This window comes from Camelus dromedarius, chromosome 6 (genome assembly GCF_036321535.1).
Source record: "Camelus dromedarius isolate mCamDro1 chromosome 6, mCamDro1.pat, whole genome shotgun sequence".
Taxonomy (NCBI): Eukaryota; Metazoa; Chordata; class Mammalia; order Artiodactyla; family Camelidae; genus Camelus; species Camelus dromedarius.
In genome coordinates this window covers 14,349,811-14,368,258 of record NC_087441.1, presented here as the reverse complement: position 1 = coordinate 14,368,258, position 18,448 = coordinate 14,349,811, and the positions used below count along the sequence as shown (strand labels likewise).

The following is an 18,448-nucleotide window of genomic DNA, read 5'->3' as shown; positions in this document are numbered from 1 at the left end:
TTCTTTGCCCCGGCCTGTACTCTGTATAAGGGGTCAGTGGCTGTGTTTTGGACAAACAGGTAGAGCAACAAGAATTCTGCTGGGAGCCCTTTCATAGGAACTTGCAGGATCCACACAATCGCTGTGGTCGGTGACACCATTCACGGAGCAGCAGTTTTAAGCATTTCTTTGGAAAGTCCTTATGTCAGGAAATGCTTCTCATCAAAAGGCTACTGCATAAAATCCATGTATCTTGTTTATCTTTGTCAATGACTCAAAATGCGTGAAAGAATGGCACAAATGCAGTTTACTCATGCTCAAGGCGGCGATTTGCCGTGATACCGTGGTTTCTCCTTTTCCCACTTTCCCACAGAGCCGTCTTCACTAAAGCAGTGTTGTGTCATCAATGAGTGTAACAGATGAATCACTTTGAGCGACTAGGGAAGGGGCCCAGACGTCTGGCTGTGGTGATAATTACAAAATGTGTGTCCATCTGCCGCCTCTGGCACAGGCTGGAGCGGGCGGGAGGGGGTGGCAGCTGAAAGCCACAGGGCCCAGGAGGGATCGGGGGACCGGAGCTCTGAGTAGAGCGTGGCCACCGCGGGGCCATGCCCTGTGACGGTGTCACACAGCTGAAACTCCAGAGCAAGGAGGGACCTTCTGTTTTCACTCTGCTGCTGCCAGAACCCCTCAGGAACATGCTTTGGCTTCTTTCTTTCTTAGAAGTATCTCGTAAATCAGGTGGCTGCATGTCATATAAAGTCAGGTTTCCAGGGGTCACTGGAAATGTTTCTTCTCTTTTTTATTGCTTCTTTGATCTCTCTGTCTTCTGTGTGTGTTTGAGAACGTGTGCACACATGCACACGCACACACACACAAGCATCCTAGGCCCCCACCTTCCGCCAAATGCTTCTTGTCTTCCCTAACTTCCCCGGATGGCTAGTGTTCCAGTGCTGAAAGGTACATTTCTAGAACCTTCCTTCACAGTAGCTGGGGCCAGTTGATACTTTGTACGATTCCAGTCCCCTTTATTGATATACGAAGATTCTAACGTCCCCTCTCTCTGCTCCTTCACTTTAATGCCACAGTTGTTTGAATTAATTGCTTCACACACATTTCTTTACTTTGCAAACCTTTGCTGAGCACCTTCTGTATGTTAAGCACCAAGCTAGGAAAGTGAAGACGGATTGGATTCTTGCAACCAAGTAGGAGTGTGAAGTATGCACGTGGATTATCTTGGGTGCTTTATAACTATATAAATGGTATGCTGCAAGTTTTCTTCTTCAACTTACTTATTGTGCCCAACATGAGATTTCTGAGATTTGTCCATGTTGCTACAGGAGGCTCTAGTTTATTCATTTTTATTGCATTCCTGTGCAATAACATTCTTATGTATTAATATATTGTAATACATTTATCCACTCTTCTGTTGATACTCACTTAGGCTGTGTCCACTTTTCCATTATTGTGAACAATAATAAAATAATTTCTTAACCTATTGCCTTGTGCACAAGAGTTTCTCCAAGGAATATACCAAAAATGGGATTGCTCTCAAATGTTTGCACCAGCTTGTGTCCACCCCAGACCTGGTACAGCCAGACTTGAAAATTTTCACCAATCTGATAATATCTCATTTTTGAAAACATACCATCTCCTGACTGCCAACTAGTAAGGTTGAACACTTTCCCCCATGTGCTTATTGGCTGTTCGTGTTGTCTTCTCTGGGAATTTCCATTTCAAACCCTTTCTCCACTTTTCTTTTGATGTATCACCCTGGGTAGAGCTTGCAGAGAGAAGGAATTGTACCCTCCATCCCAGGACAGTGATTCCGTATGTCTTATGCCTTTATATCAAAGTAAAGTTTGAATATTGGTCTGACCACTCAGTAGCTGAGTGACCTCGGGCAAACCTCTAAACCTCTCTGAGCCTATTTTACAAGATAGTTGTAATGATTAAATGACACATTATATGAAGATGCCCAGCGTGCTTGTCACATAAAAGGTGCCCAATGAGTATGAGCTCTACCTGAACCGCAGACAGGCATTTAGAGTCAGTGAGAGAGCTGTCCTATGCTAAATGAAACAGAAATGTGCATCCTCTGGGAAAGAAGAGTCACCACAGGAGTTCATGAATAAAAGGTGAATGCAGAGCATCTCAGATACAAAAATAGTGCCCAGACTGAGGTTGGGGCTGAGGTCCCCGGGGTCATTTAGAAAGGTGTTTGTTGAAGAGGTGAAATTTTCCGCTGTTTTAAGGGAAGAGGGTTAGTAGGAGGAAGGGCAAAGATTTCACCTGCAGTGTGATGGAAGCCACGTTCATAGACCCAGAGTCAGAAGGAGGAAAAGGATGAGCTAAAGGAGGTGCGAGGTGGGTGGTTGCTGCTGCTACTGTGTGTGTGTGTGTATGTGTGTGAGAGAGCGTGTCTGTGCATGTGTGTGTGTGCCAGGGGAGGAAGCGGACGGGAAGTGTTGCTGAAGGGACGTTTTCATGTCATTTCAAACACTTCATGATGTGAGGATTGAATGTACTCATTTGTAGCCTTCCAAGAGGGAAAGTCAGGCAGGTGAGGTGGCACCGGAGTGGCTGACTGTGGTCCTGGGCTGTGGCCGAGACCTCGGGGAGGCGAGGTCAAAGGCAGGGAATCTGGTGGGAAGGTGCAGGGGTAATTGCAGTCCTGGACTGGGCAGGATGAGAGAGGCGTGAGTGCATTTATTTTCTCAGCAGTTGTAGTGTCTGTTGCCTGAAGCTGGGGGAACCTACAACCACGGAGGGAGAAACGTTTGCTTGGCCAGTGATACTGACAACTTCTTTGGAAGAAACTCATTTGTGCTGCTCATAGCCTGACATTAACACCCTGACCTGAACGCCCATGGTCTCGCTGGATGTCACACAACATACTTCTCATCTGCCTTAATTTTCACACCTTTTCTAGGGGACTGGGGTGGGGAAGATGGGCTACATTTTTCTTAGTGATTTTGATTTGAACTTGTACAGACTGGAAATATTCTTATCAATATTATCTCCATGGTCATGATGATGACAGTGAAGAAGATGTTGATGGTGGAGATGATGTTGATGATGATAGTAGCAAGCACTTAACACAGTACTTCTTATGGTCTGAGCACTTTCCCAAGCACATTATATGTATTAATTCATTTTCTCATTTAGTTCTTGTAGGAACCTGGAGGGTAGGTTTTATTATCATTGCTCCCACTTTACAGGTGAGGAAAACTGAAGCACAGAGAAAATGATTAGTCCTTAGGGATGTGCAAGGATTTGAACCCAGCCTGGCTCCCAAGTCCCTCTCTTAACCATGTGGCTCCACTGCTTCTTACTGTGTGCACAGAGGGTTACTCCTTCCATATAGGAACAAACCCATCTGAAATCTTTTTAGGCATTTGTTTCAAAGGGTTCTTCTATGTCTGTAACCCAAGATCTTTATTTATCTTCCTTTTCTCTGCTTCTTGCATCACCATTACGATTCACAGACTTTGGGACACAGAGCTTCACCCCCTCATTACAAGCCAGTGCATGCGGTGATGATTGTCCAGCTGCAGTTCAGTCCCCTACCTGGGCCCAGCCCACAGCAGCCCACAGGAACGCGAGCTGGGAGGCAGATCTGAAGGAGCAGACCTGGGATCTTTTAGGTAGTGTTTTGAGGACAAAAGCTGCTGAGTCAGTCTGAAAAACTACATGTCTTGAAATGATGGGTCAGGGCAAAAATTATGGCATTTTACTGGAATAGTATTTCAAACATTATGGACCAGAATGGCCAGGTCTTAGAAACTGGTGGAAGATGTTCAACTAATAAAATGTGTACCTTGAAGAAATGCTAGAAGAGGGAGAGGAGGAAGAGGCAGGAGGGAGGGAGAGGAAGCTAGACCATCACTCCAATGCAGCAATTCTGGATCCTGTAATCCTTATGTTAATGCAAAGCTTCTGATCTTTCAGAGTCTCCTGGAACTTCTTTTAACTTGCCATCCATTGTGAGAGGCAGAGTGGGAGAGGCAGGAGCTGTGTCTGGCCTGGGCCGGACAGTGTGCCCTGTCCTGCCCGCGGGGCACCTGTACTCACTTAGCACTGTGGCTTGTGCTTTACTCTGACAGGTCCTGTTTCTGTGTCTTCCTTCCCTGCTGGCCTGGGAGCTCCTGCTAGGCAGGACCTCTACCTTCTTCTGCATGTCAGCACCCAGGGTAGAGTCTGGCACGTGATGGAGTCTTGGTACATATTTACTGAACTCAATTGACATCAAGAGACCTAGATTCAAATATTTTCTTTGTGACTTGGGCAAATGACGAATGAACTAAAGTATCAGTTTTTCTGATCTGTAAAATGGAGATAATAAAACCTACTACAATGGATTAAACATGTAATATGTGGAGAGGCTACCACAGGTCTTCAATAGGGTTAATTTCCTTCACTTTCTATAGATCAGGAATAACCAGTGCCAGATTCAAATACAGAACCCACTAGGGATTTTTGTTGATCCTCATCCATCCTTTTAGCTGGGGGTTGAAACATCAAAAGAGAGTCAAGAGTGCCTTTATTTGAGTATCGCAAAAGAGCATACCCTTTGTGGTTAAAGGATTGCCCTAAATAACTTACATTTTCACTTGGAAATCCTGCATCTGGGAACCACTCATGTTCCTCCTTTCTTTCTACATGTTCAGTGCATGTACAGGTTACATGGGAGGAGACTGTATAAAGATAGTGGTGAAATGCCCAGCTTGAAGTCAGCTTGGTTCTTTGTAAATGCACACAGAACATTTACCAAGACACACATATTCTAGGCCATAAAGCAAGTCTCAAATTTAAAAGAAGTCAAGTCATATAAGATATGTTCTTTGAATGCAGTGGAATTAAATTAGAAATCAGTAACAAAAAGATAACTGGAAAATCCCCAAATATTTGAAAAGTAAAGCATACATTTCTCATGGGCCAATAACTCGTGGGCCAAAGAAGAAATCAAAGGGGAAATCAGAAACTATTTTTAAGTGAAAGAAAATGAAAATCCAGCATATCAAAATTTGTGAGATGAAGCTAAAGCAGTGCTTGCAGGTGACTATCTAGCAGTAAATGTCAGCATTAGATAAGGTCTCAAATAAGTGACCTCAGCATCCACCTCAGGAATAGGAAAAGGAGAACAAATTAAATTCAAAGTAAGGTGAAGAAAGGAAATAATAAAGATGAAAGTAGAAATCAATGAAATAGAAAACAGAAAAACAATAAAGAAAATCAGTAAAATAAAAGCTGATTCTTTGAAAAGATCAATGCAATTGATAAATCTCTAGCCATATTGGTAAGTGTTAATAAAGAGGGAAGACTAATTATCATATCAGGAATAAGAGAGATAACATCATACAGATTCTACAGATATGACAACCTCCTGCCCATAAATTCAACAACTTACATGAAATAGACTAGTTTCTTGAAAGATACAATCTGCCAAAACCTCCCCTCAAAACAAAACAAAACAAAACAAATCCAGGCTCAGATGACCTCATGGGAGAATTTTACCAGACATTTAGGGAAAAAATCGTATCAACTCCACACAAACTCTTCCAGAAACTTGAAAAGGAAGGAACACTTCCCAACTGATTCTGTGAGGCCAGAATTACTTTAATGCTAAAACCAAAGACATTACAAGAAAAGAACTGTATAGACAAGTATCTGACATGAATATAGATGTAAAAAAATCTGAAGTGAATTTTTAACAAATTGATTTCAACAATATATAAAAGAGAACAAAACATCACGGTCAGGCGAGGTTTATCCCAAGAATGCAAGGTAGGTTTAACATTTGAAAATCAATGTAATGCACCATATTAAGAGTCTTTTCTTTTCAGGAAAAGAAAAACTCTATGATCATATATGATATCAATATGTCAATAGATGCAGAAAAATCATTTAACAAAATCCAGTATTTGGTAAAAACTCTCAGCCCATTAGGAATAGAAGGGAATGTGTGAAGATACTCTTGATAAGCATATCTTTGAAAAATACAGGTAACATACTTAGTGGTGAAAGACTAAAACTCTCCCCTGACATCAGGAACATGGTCAGGATGACCACTCTCACCACTTTTATTCAACATTATATTGGAGTTTTTAACCAGTATCATTAAGCAAGGAAAAGACGTAAAAGGCATCCAAATTGGAAAGGAAGAAGTGAAACTGTCTTTATTCACGGACAACATCATTGTCTATGTATAAAATCCAATAGAGTATACAAAAAAGTTAGTTCAGCAAGCTTGCAGAATATAAGAGAAATATTTAAAAAATCTACTGTATTTCTATATACTAGCAATAAACAATCAGAAATTGAAATAAAAGCATACCATTTACTATAACATCAACAATATTAAATACTTAGGAATAAATCTGACAGAAGATGTGCCCATTAATTTAAATTTAAGTAGCTGTGTGTGTGGTTAGGAGCTACTTTATTGAATAGTCTGGGTCTAGATCATGGTGTTTACAAACTGTGGGTGGTAACCATTGGGTGGTCTTGACCTGTATCTCCTCAAAATAAAATAGAATAGAAAATACTTTATATATAGTAAAAGTTATGTTTTTACGTGAAACTTTTGTTTCCTTCTTGCATCTCTGTGTGCTAGGTTACTATGACCATGTATAGATCACATGGAGATTTTTAGGATTTCTTGTTTTGCTTTTAGTTGAAAGCCACTGATGCCCATATTTATGTTTTCTGCCATGAGCTGAGACCTGAAGTTATGTTTATCTGACTTCTTGACATTTACCCTTAGATACCCAGTAGGTAACTCAAGTCTGTAAACTTACTTTGTTCCTTCAAGTTATCCCCCATCTCAGGAAATAGTGGTACCTTTCTTCCAGTGTTTTTCTGCTAAGAAGCAGTGACTTTAATTTCCTTTTTTCCTGTCCCTGCCCCGCCGCTGCACCCTACTCCCACTTTCAGTCCAGCAGCAAGGCTTGTTGGCTCTGTCTCTGAAGTGGATCCCAAATCTACCCATTTATTTCCACCTTGGTTTTTCTAAGCCACCAGCATCCCTTGCCTGGACCACTGCAACAGCTCCAAGCTGATCTCTCTCTCACTCTTGTCTTTATAAAACTCATTCTCCACACAGTAGCCAGAGGGATCGTTCAATAACCCAAATCAGAGGATGCTGCTTCCCTACTTAAAAGCCTCCAGTGGTTTTCCATTACACCGAAGATGCACCCTCATGGCCTCACTGTGGCCTACAGGGCCCTGGTGAGCTGGCCCTCGCACCTCCAGCATGGTGCCCATCATGCTCATCTTGGCCTTTCCGTGCCAGGAACACCCACTTCCTTGCTTGTTTCTCTGCAATGACTCTGCGCACGTGCCATGACCCAGACCCCCAGAGCTTCTCCAAGGTAGCCTCTCTTTGTTAGTTCAGGTCTCGACTCAGATGTCATTTCCTCCAAAGGGACAGCCCTTCCCTGACTAAATTAGTGTCCCCAGCCCAAGTGTGAGTGACCTGTTTTGGAAGTAAATGAGATATGTTGTTCTTTTTATAAAGCACTTTTGAGAAATATAAGCCAAGAGCCATCAGTCAGTATTTTTGATTAGACATTCTTGAATCTTATTTGAGAATCATCTGTAATCAACAGAATCCTTCTGTGCAAGTGGTATTGTCAAGTTTCTGTCTGGAGAATAAATATTAGTCTTGCTGTTCTTTGACTTACTCAACTGAGCATCTCATTATGCAAATTTTATGAATGTTTTAAAATATGTACAATATAGTATATTAAGTTACAGATACATAAATTGCATTAAGATAAAATTTAAAATTAGAGTTTTTTGCTAATGTCAGTATATCATCAATACAAGAGGAATTATTTAATTAAACTTTTAATCACTGAGCTTTATGTACAGCATGACTAACTTTCTGAGAGAATTTGAATTTGATTTAAATTACCAAATTACTTTTAACTTGAAGAGGAAAGGGTATGTAGTTTAGGGTACATCATTCCTGGTGTGATTTTAATCTTAACTTTTACAATGGTCTTTATGAAAAATGTTATTAAAATAGTGCAGAAAATTACCAGAGTTAAGATAAATGATAGGGTTTCTGATTTTTGATCTTTGCTTCAGAAAAAAAAAAAAAAGAAAAGGAATCTGCACCCAGATGGTGAAACCTTTCACAGCAGTCATTTGAGTGAGTAACAGATTCCAAAAACAATGAAATTGAAACTGTGTGTGCAGCATCCTATTATGTTGTTTAAACCACACAGGAAAGGGCGTAACAGGAAATGCATTTAACTTTATAAGAAGAAAACTGAATGTAAGTGGAAAAAATATAAGTGGGGAAATTTGGCATTATTCATCCTAGAAGATCCTTAAATTAGGTAAAACGGCGTTCAGAAAACTAAAACATGACATGATCTTACTTCACATGTATTCCGTTCTGTCCAAGTTCAGAAATGGTGGTGATTAAAATGTTTGTGTCCTTTGACCCACCTCTGGATAGCTCTTCAAAGGGAATAATCCAAATTGCAGACCAAGATTTATGCACAGAGATGTTAATTGCGGCATTGTTTATAATTTTGAAAAGCCAAGCACCAACCACATATCCAGTGATGTGGATATTAAGCAGCTTGTAGAACATCCATACAATAAAGGATCGTATAATCATAAAATTAATTTTTTAAAAGACTGTTTAATGTTGTGGGGAAAAGTTTTGACATAATGCTAAGTGAAAAAAAAAAAGAGTACAGTTATACAGTATGATCTCAATTAGGTAAAGATAATTTGCATAGAAGAAAATACATTAACAGTGGTTCATTCTGAGGAGTAATTGTTGCTGGTTTGTATTTTCTAGTCTTTCTGGAAAAAGCACATTACTTTTATAGTAGCAAAAGGATTATTGAAAAAGGAAATTGTGGTGGCTAATAAAATATTAGCTATTTAAGCTTACTGTGTTTCAGAGCTGGAGGGTAGCACCAGGATCATGTGGGCTGGGAGCTGTGACTTAGGGGTTGTAGTTGGTAGGGCAGACTGTCTGAGATCTGCTTTTCGGGAGACCGTAGCAGAGAGGTAAGGCTTCTTAGTGTTTTTGTTCTGGGATGTCCCTGATGTGCCCAGAGCTGACATTCACTGGCTGTCACTTGCTGATCAGAAAGTCTAACTGGCTGTCAACTTTGCTTTAACAAATATAATAAAGGAGGACAAAGTAATTTTTATCTAAGTGTGACTTATTTGGTAGCCAGAAACTTTAATACAGGAGACAACAATGAAAGATTCCTGATGGAGTAAAGTGGGAAGCATTCTAGATGGTCCTTCAGTCCTTGGGTTCTCATCCATGGAGAGTCATGAAATCATTTTAGTGGGTCTCCCCAGCGTCACCTTTTAAATGAAATTGGAACAAGATAGAAAAGACTGGGAGCATGGCATATATTAAGTATTCATTCTTTAAGGCTTTATTTCAGGTGTGCTTTTGTATGTACTCAGTTGTAAATGAGAAATGTGTTTTGTTTTTCTTTTCAAACTATGATTTGCAGTCAAAAAAGTCAAGAGACTCCCATTGGGATCTAGGCTAGTGGTTCTCAGTAAGATCCTGGGACCAGCAGCATAGGTGCCACTTGGGAGCTTGTTAGATATGCAAATTCTTAGGCCACACCCCAGACCTACTGAATCAGAAACTCTAGGGGTGGGCCCAGCACTCTGTGGTTTATTTAATAAGCCCCCTGCGCCCCAACCTTACCCTGTGCTTCTGATGCACACTCAGATTTAAGAACAGACTTAGAAAATAATCTTGTGGTTATGGTGGGGGAGGAGGATAAGGAGTGGGAAAGGATAAATAGGGAGTTCGAGATTTGCAGATACTAACTACTATATATAAAATAGATATACAACAAGTATATACCGTAGAGCACAAGGAACTTTATTCAATATCATATAGTAACCTCTAATGAAAAAGAATATGAAAAGGTACATACGCATGTATATGCATGACTGAAACATATGGTACACCAGAAATTGACACAACATTGTAAACTGATTATATGTCAATTGAAAAGAAAAAAGCAAACCACTGAGCCAAAAAAAAAAAAAAAAAAAAAAACTCCACTGGTCTAGTCTTGTTCTTCCTGGTGTGTTCCAGAGACTTTAACGTTGGCATCACTTAGCAGCCAGCTGGAAATGCCGTCCCAGCCTCAACTGGACCTACGCATTCAGCATCTACAAGCTCCCCAGGTGATTCGTAGGCACATGTGAATGGTTTATTAAAGGTCGAGAAGCACTGATCTAAACCGCATAGGCCTTCAGGGCTCAAGTAGATAATGTCAATGAGTCACTGGTTTTCTTTCTAGAGTACAGCAATGAGAAAGCAAGGTGATGTGAAGTTGAAGCATTTTCACTTATTTAAAAACGTCATGTATTGTACCAGTGGGGGTTAACACGTCCAGCCAAGCTCATAACTAAGGTTAACTGCAACTGACATCAATGACTTCAAGCAGATTTTGAACCTAAATTTTAATAGAGCTCATAATAACCTCTTCTGATTTCTTTTAGGAATTTATTAAGGAGCTGCTCTCTCGGATAAGAGGCATGAGGAAACTGAGCCCCCCGCAGAAGAAGACTGTGTAATTCTGGCACAAGTGGAACTTCCCCGGAGACCGAGGAAGGGATTTGGACTTCATGAAGACGTTTATTAAAGAATAGTTGTCCTTATGAGCAACTATTTTGGGGGAGGGGGGTGGTATCTATTAGACATTTATTCAAGAGCATTTTTTGTTTGTTTGTTTTAAAAGATTTTGTTAGTGTAATATTTGAATTGCAAAGATATCATTACTCTGGTTTCAGCCCAACCGGAAATTACCAAACCAGGCAGACACGCAAGGATGGGCTGGTCCAGGCAGCATCTTTTTGGAGAAATCAGATGTTTAGGACTTAACTATACAGGGATGACGGTTTTCTTACAACTAGCTTGGTAATACTTTTTTCTTAAGTTGTACATTTGACTCAGATGTCGAATTTCTCGTACTTGTATATATCTACACGCAACTAAGTTAAAATGTAGATGTGAGTTTTATTTCACACGAGTGGAATAAACTTGTGGTCATCCTTTCATTGGAGGTCACAGCACGTGTGTTTTCAAGAGGCCACTAGGTATTCTTCATGCAAATACTGTTGACCTTCAATGTTCACTTTATGCACCAAAGTGAAAGAATTCAGTGTATCCGTTATTTTAATGAGCTACACTACAAAAATGTGGACTTGGTCAAGGGCTTAATGTATGGACTTTGTATTATTTCATTAATCAGGATGCTTTGCCAGGTCATGTACTTATTGCCTTGTTTGTGGTATTTTAAAGTTTTATGAACCTTTTATTTGAAGAACTATTTGGATTTCTAGAGAAACGCCCACGCTATCTGAGTGCTGTTTTGCGGTGGAACAAGGAAGCACCATGTAGCAATTCATTCTCTGCTTTCAACCAAATAGTGTGTATTATTCTCTCTCCATGAAAGCAGGTCATAAGGAAGTTAGCGGAGGATGTATCTTCCTCCGTAGAAGTAGATCTGGTCACTTCTGTGTCTGGGCAGCATCAGATCAGAACAGATGAGCTGAGTGATGGGTGGGTGTAAATGGGAGAAAGCTTCACCTCCTCCCAAGAAAGCTGATACAGGAGCATTTGCTGTTCGGAAGCGGAAGCATGGTGGCGATTTCATTGCCAGCTTCCCTCTATGGCATATGGTCAGGACTCTGGCTTCTGGCCCTAATTTTGCACCCCATCCCCTTGTTTGGAGCTGAGCCTGGGGCACCTGCCCTGCCCTGCTCCTCTCAGTTGTCTACCAGCTCCTTGGAGAAGGATCAAAGTTCAGATGAATGTGGGCGGGGTCAAAGGGCAGGGTAGAAACTCATCCTTCCCTCCGGGAGGCCCCCACTGCCTCCCTGCAGAAACCCCACATACTGCAGGGTGTCTCCAGGTGGCCCTGTCGGAGCACAGGGGTCAGGCATTTTATATCAAGGGTGCTCTGAACATATTTTATTTTTTCAAAGAACTATGTTTGTGAATTTTATGTATACTGGCAAGCTTTTGAAAATGTATTTAATTTTGTAATGTTTACCAATGATTTATTTACATGCTATTTACTCGAATAAATGGAGCTGCTTACAATTCTGCTCACATTTTTGCCTCGCAAAACAACGCTGACGTGATGATTTTACTTTGTTCAATGCTCTGCAGACAAGGGCACAGGGTGCCTAGCTGGCTTTTTATTTTCAGGTCTTTTCAGGTATTCGATCGTGTCCTTGGCCTGAGGTATCTTCAGATCAGGGGGTGAAAGCAAAGGAGCTAGGACACGTTCCCAGCTAGAGAAGGAGACAGAAAATAATTCTGCACGCTCAGCTCTGCCGGCCTTCTGTTCCCACACTCTCCCAGGCCACGCACCTTGCATTTCATTAAAACTCCCTTTTGCCCATCTGATGTAAACCCTCAAGAAGATTTTAGATTAGTCAGATATTCCAGTTATTGTGAGAATGCCAGGCACCCTATAAGTACAGAAAAATACAGAATTTGCAGGGCTTCTTAAGGCTTGACCAGCCCAAGTGATGGTCTTCAGATGAAACAAGAATGAACTTTTTCCTCCAAAGGCTTCTGATCCTACCACGTAACACGCTCCCTGCCTTTCTGCCCTTCCCTTGCTCAGGGCCTGGCGTCGCCGACTCCCCGAGTTCTCAGGCCACAAGCTGGGACCTCCTCCTTGATTCCTCATCGCTGTCCCAACATGCCCTTCGTCACCAAGCTCTTCCTCCGCTAATACCTGTCAGCCCTGTTCATTGTGGGGTCTGGCCTCGGTTGCTGCTGCCGTCTTGGAGCTGGCTTCCCCGTGTCCAGTCTCACCTCCGTCTCGATTCTCCACTCAGCAGCCAGAATAATCTCTCCACAAGACGGCTCTGATCACGCCACCCTCCCCTACTTAAAACCCAAACCCTTTGTATTCCTTACAAAGAACTCTTCCCTGCTTCTCCAGCTTCATCTTTTGGCCTTGGACTGATGTCCAGTCCTACAGAATTCCATGGGGTCTGGAATGTTTCATATATATTTTTTCCTCCAGAGCTTTGCAAAAAGCTATTGCCTCGGTCTGGAACACCCTCTCCAGCAACAGGCTCTGTCTGGAGAGCTGGATTAGGTCCCTTCTAAACGTATGCAGAGCTTCTAGTGTTTTCCCTGACATAGCACGTCCCCGTGGTATTATTACCATCTGTTCACCTGTGGTCTCTTCTCTTAGACCCTAGGATCCTTGAGATTGGGACTGGGTCTTATAAATCAAGCATCTGCTCCTGTGCTTGGCCCATCCAGGAGATCCCCCTGTGTTTGCCAGTTGAATATATGCGATAAAAGATTCTTCAAAAAAAACTGAGCTGTTTCCTTCCTAGCTTAGAGAGTCGTTTTTAGACCTAAGTGTATGTTTGAATCACTTGGGAAGCTTTAAAAACAAGTGACTCCTAGACCCTAATCCAGATCAACTTAATCAGAATCTGTAGGAGCAGAGCTTAGGCATTTTTTAAGGCCCCCGGGTTGAGGGCCCCTGGGCTGCTGGGTCCTTCTTGTGTAGTCTGATCTGACCGCTGCTCACCAGGTTTGTGCTATTGCAGTAGGTGGCAGTGATGACGTCAGCCCATTCACTATTTCTCACCTTATTTTCTACTGGAGACAAATTAAAGCACAGCACTAAGGGAATGACTCCATGGGACCCAATGTCTAGCTCAGTGATGGCTTGAACACTGGGAAGTTGAAGTTTAAACTTTATGGAGTGGCATCCCTTTACAACAATCATAATAGTAGTTCCTGTTTATCACTGTGCTAAGTGCTAACTTGCTGTATCTCATTAAATCTCGATGTTAATCTTACGAGGTGGATGGCATAATCCTCATTTTACAGATGAGGAAATCAACTCAGAAAGGTTAAATAGCTTCCCTGAGGTCACAGTTACAGAGCTGAGATTCCAACCCAATTCTGTTTCACTCCAAATTGTCTGACCGTTCGGCTTATCTGCCTCTTACATGGTGTTACTTTCAGTCCCACCCACAGGCGTGAAAGCTGGCAGCTGTACTGGTGAGTCGGGGCCCTGAGCTGCTGGTGGGGGCGTGAGGCTCTGTGGTTGGCGTGGTCCTCGGCCACCTGCCGGTCCTTCCTCAGTCCTGAGGACCAAGGGGCTCTCCGGTCCTGAGCCGTGGGGCAGCCAGTCTCTGTGCTGCTGCTTCTCTGTTTCGGGCTCTTGCCTCCCCTCTGAGGAGACGCTCCTGGACTTGGCCTTGGCAGCTGAGCACGAAGTACCCTTTCATCAGTTTTCTGAGAGGGCAAAATTGGGAGAAGGAGCAGCTCAGGGTAATGTGGGTTTTCAGTTCTTGCAACACACAGTTACTTGATTTTTGTTTCCAACCTAGAGTCCCCATAACAGATTGTGTGCTGTGCAGAATCAGTTTATCAGCAACAGACGAGGGTGTGATTCTCCCTGACTCTTCCCAAGAAGACGAGATGGTTGGGAACATGAGCTCTGAGTCGTGTCTATCATTTGACAGAGGGTAGCAGACTGCAGCGGCCCCTGCCAGGAGATAGCCAGCCAGGCAGTAAGCCCACACCTGGAGATGCAGGTTGGTGAGCACCTGGGACTTCTTCCCTTTCCAGGGTCAAAGTAGGAGGCAGGTGTTGGCCCTGTGGCTTAGTGCTGCGCTGGGCACTGCTCCACGCCCAGTCTACTAGGATTGAGCTTTTCATTTCTTTTGCTGTCCCTCCAGTGTCACTCAGCAAGACGCCCGAGCCCAGAGCCAGCCCTGCATGTGACCGATTGCTCAGGGAAAGGCAGGCCCCACTGCTGATGGACACCCCCCACACCCACCTCATTTTTTCCTTTGCACATGTTGGGGATTCCCTCAGCTTCTCGGGGCCCTTCCCTGAGTGCAGGCACTTTGGGGGAGTTTCTTGCTGGCCCTGTCAGCCTCCTCCTTCCACCCCTGCTTCAGGCACTAGCCGCAGGACCCTTTGATGGTATAAATGATCTAAGATGACATGGTGGGGAAATCCTGTGGGAGGGGACCTTTTGTCTGTGGTCTGTCTAAAAACACAAAAGAACTCAGTTTATTTGGTAATTGAAACTTTGGGGAAGCCATTTTCAAATTGGACACAGACAGAGATACCAGTGATTTTCCCCACTGCTGTGTCTTCTTCCTTCTTCCATGAACTCTCCAGGATCAACCCAAATGATCCTGGAGAGTTCATGCCTAAGAGCTCACGCCATTCCCTTTGGGATCTGGGGTGTAACTTACTGTGTGTTTGTAATTTGCCTGTGGAAACTCAGATGGCTTCTCGGTCTTCTCTGTGTGAGAGAGAATGATCTGGACTTCCTGGACTTCCCTTCCACCCCCACTCAGACACAAGGGCTGGAAATGCTTCACTGAAGTGTTCTGAGCCACCATGGTGTCTCTTGCCTGGGGGTGAGTTGTTTGTGTAAGACTGGATTGTTCTCCATCTGTCTTGGCTGTGTGGGTGTTCCCACCGCAGCACACCAGACAGGCATCTCAATGGAGCACTGATATTAGACCGACCGCGAATTAAGGTCCTGGAAGTCTGGTTTTCTGGGGCTTTTATTGGGACCATTAGATAAATAAGACCAGATTTATCTCTGGTTCATATTTTCTTCAGTTTCAGGGATTACGGTATTAAATGGTATATCAAGTAGGGTATTAAATAACCTTGCTGGCTTGGGTTCATCTTGTTCTGGTGGATTCTAGAGGCAGGAAGTCCTATCAAGCATAAAGGGTTAAAAAAAGTGCACTTTTAATGTCATTGCTATGTAGACTTGATTGTATATATATACATTCAGTGTTATTGGGGGGCAGTTCTACATAGGTCTCTCATGTTTCTGAGCAGACACTGACTTGGCTTTGGACAACTGTTTCCAAGTATGTTTGTATGTACAGCAGTCTTGGAGGATAGAGATAATTTCTCCCCCTAGAGCAAAAAGCAGGCGAACTTACAGCACATTATGAAAGATGTGGGTTCCCTCCGTTCAGGTTCTCTCTCCCATAGTGCAACCCTCTGCAAGTGCCATTGTCACTCAGCCTTCTTTGCAATCCCCTGTGAGAACTGGGTCTTGCAAAATCACCCCCTCAAAAATGCCGCTACACTGGCTGTCACTACTGCTGTGGGTGATGAGCTGTCCTTTCTCTCTGACCAGGGATTGTCAGGTCTCTGGTGAGTCCATGACGCTGTGACAGGCTAACTTGTCAGCTTGGAAGTAGGGTCAAGTCTCTTCCCTGCCCAAGTGTTGACAACGGTAGTCTTGTGGATCTCTTTGAGCATGACTTGCATCATTCTTATAAACAGCAGAGCTTTCTTGTTTTGTTTTGTTTTCAACCCTAATTTAACCCATCACTTTCAACTAGGCAGGGTCAGAAGTTTTCTTTGAAGAGACTTCATGTCAGGAAATGATCATTCTGTGGACAGAATTTACTTTCCCAAAAGTCAATTCCTATCTTCCTCCTTGTTCACAAAAGGGGGATGCTGCCCGTGGGAGATCAGGGAAAATGGGTCAATTAGCGAAATGTACCTAATTTACAAAAAAATGACACTTTAGAGTGAGGCAGAGAAGACAAGCAAATGGCAGTTCTTGCCTTGCATCTTCCTCTTTAAAATATGTGCCTAAATGATGTGCACAGCATATTATCACCTGAAATTTTCAAGTTCCCAAATTAAACTCCAAAAGTAGTTTTACGATCATAATTTATTTGCAGGGTCACAATCCACCCAGTGGTCACTGAACCCCAAAATAGGAAAATGAACTCATGGAATGAATATCTGGCGCCCCCAGATCACAAAGCAGTCCATTAAAAGTGTAACCTGACAACGCCCCTCAGGGTCACTAGTTGCTTGAGGGTAAGTGGTGTACTGTTTGGTTTTCCTATGGTTAGTAGTAGAAAGTTACTCCTGGAGTGGATTGGTTTCTTAAAAGGGGCCAGTACTGACTCAAACCCCTTTCCAATAGTTATGGATTATGGGACCAATAAGACAATTTATCTTTTAAAAAAAATACATTTTTATAGCACTCAGCACAGCACTTCGCTCTTTTTAGCTGTCATCCCAATATGGGGAACCAAAATGTACAATCTACAGTGTAGGCTTGTATCTCTTTAACAGAATCTTAGCGAATCACCTCTTTCTGAAACTGGTGATGGGTGAGGAGTTGAACAAAACCTCCGAAACTGTTAAAAAAAAAAAAAAGCATAGTCCCCCCACCGCCCTGAATCTTATTTTCTGTTTCAAAACATGTTCTCCTTTTAGAGCTGAGAATTTCCCGCCTGTGTTTTTAACCTAGGAGACCTTAAAGTTACAGCTCATGTAGGCTTAAGGAGGTCCTCAAAATCTCTAAAACTTTGTAAGAGAGAGAGAATATTTTGGGGAGGAGAGGGTCTGTGTTATCATCAGGTTCCCAAAATGTCCATACCTCGAACAGCTGAAGAACCAGGGCCCCGAACTTTGGAGGTGGCAGCCCCACAGGTTGCCAGGTGCCCCAGAATACCTGGGGACAAGCCCAGCCTCCCCTCCTTGGCCTCAGACCTCCCTGATCCAATTTCCTGATCTCTTTTGTTCTCACCTCGTACTCATATGTTCCATTGTGCTGAATTCCTTCCATGAATAATAGCTTCTCCCTGAGATGCTGCTTCTGGAGCAAGTAGCAGCCTGCCCTGCAGGGAAGCCCAGAATGGGGCTAGTCCCTTGCCCCACCCCCAACTTTCCACACAAACTGGCTGGTTCAGGAGGTGGGTTCCATGTCCCTTTCCTCTTCTGCTTCTTGTGATGTGTTCTGTCTACAGGTTCTGGTGACCACAGGCCTTTGGTGTAGATTTACCTCCAACAGGCTCTGTTTCACAAGTCTGCTTCAGTTGCCAACACCCCTTGCCTAATCTGTGCACAGCAGGTGTGGACAGAACACCTGGAGAAATACCTTTCCTTCCCCCCAATCCCCTTCCAGCATTTTGTTCAGATTATCCAACAAGCAAGCACACGAAGACACACATGTGAATACTGTCTGTGAATACAACTGAGCAAGGAGTGGAAGAATGGTTCACACTTTGACATCCTGTCCCTGGGAAAAAAATGAGGGAAGGAAAGATAAGAATGACACCTTGTCTCTCGACAAACGCATTTTTTGTACTTCTCCTGTTGTTTCATACGTGTGCAAAGAAAGCAAGCTGTTGTGTTATATTTGGGCTGGGAATTTAAATTCCATGAAATATTTTATAATTTCTAGGGAGAAGTAAGCCCTTAATTGCTCTTTTTGCTTATGCTTTATCTTGAGTCTCATTTAATCCAAAGTGTTGCTTCATAATTTATGATCTTTATGTGGGGGAAACAGGAAAGACACTCCTTAATGCCGTTATACGAGCAGGCTGCACATTTAATGTTTGGAATAGAAGTTGCCCTGGCTTAAATAGTCCCTCACCCTTCCAGCACCTGAAATCAAGA

At 42.8% G+C, this 18,448-nt stretch overlaps 1 long non-coding RNA gene across 1 annotated transcript in view; it reads left to right on the top strand.

Annotated features, from left to right (window-relative positions):
• Positions 1-12,097, top strand: part of PPP1R14C (protein phosphatase 1 regulatory inhibitor subunit 14C) — a 79,342-nt gene extending 67,245 nt beyond the window's left edge. Inside the window, exon 4 of the long non-coding RNA XR_004138370.2 lies at positions 10,492-12,097. This is a non-coding gene — a long non-coding RNA (protein phosphatase 1 regulatory inhibitor subunit 14C). The remainder of the gene's footprint in view (positions 1-10,491) is intronic.
• Positions 12,098-18,448: the final 6,351 nt, after the last annotated feature.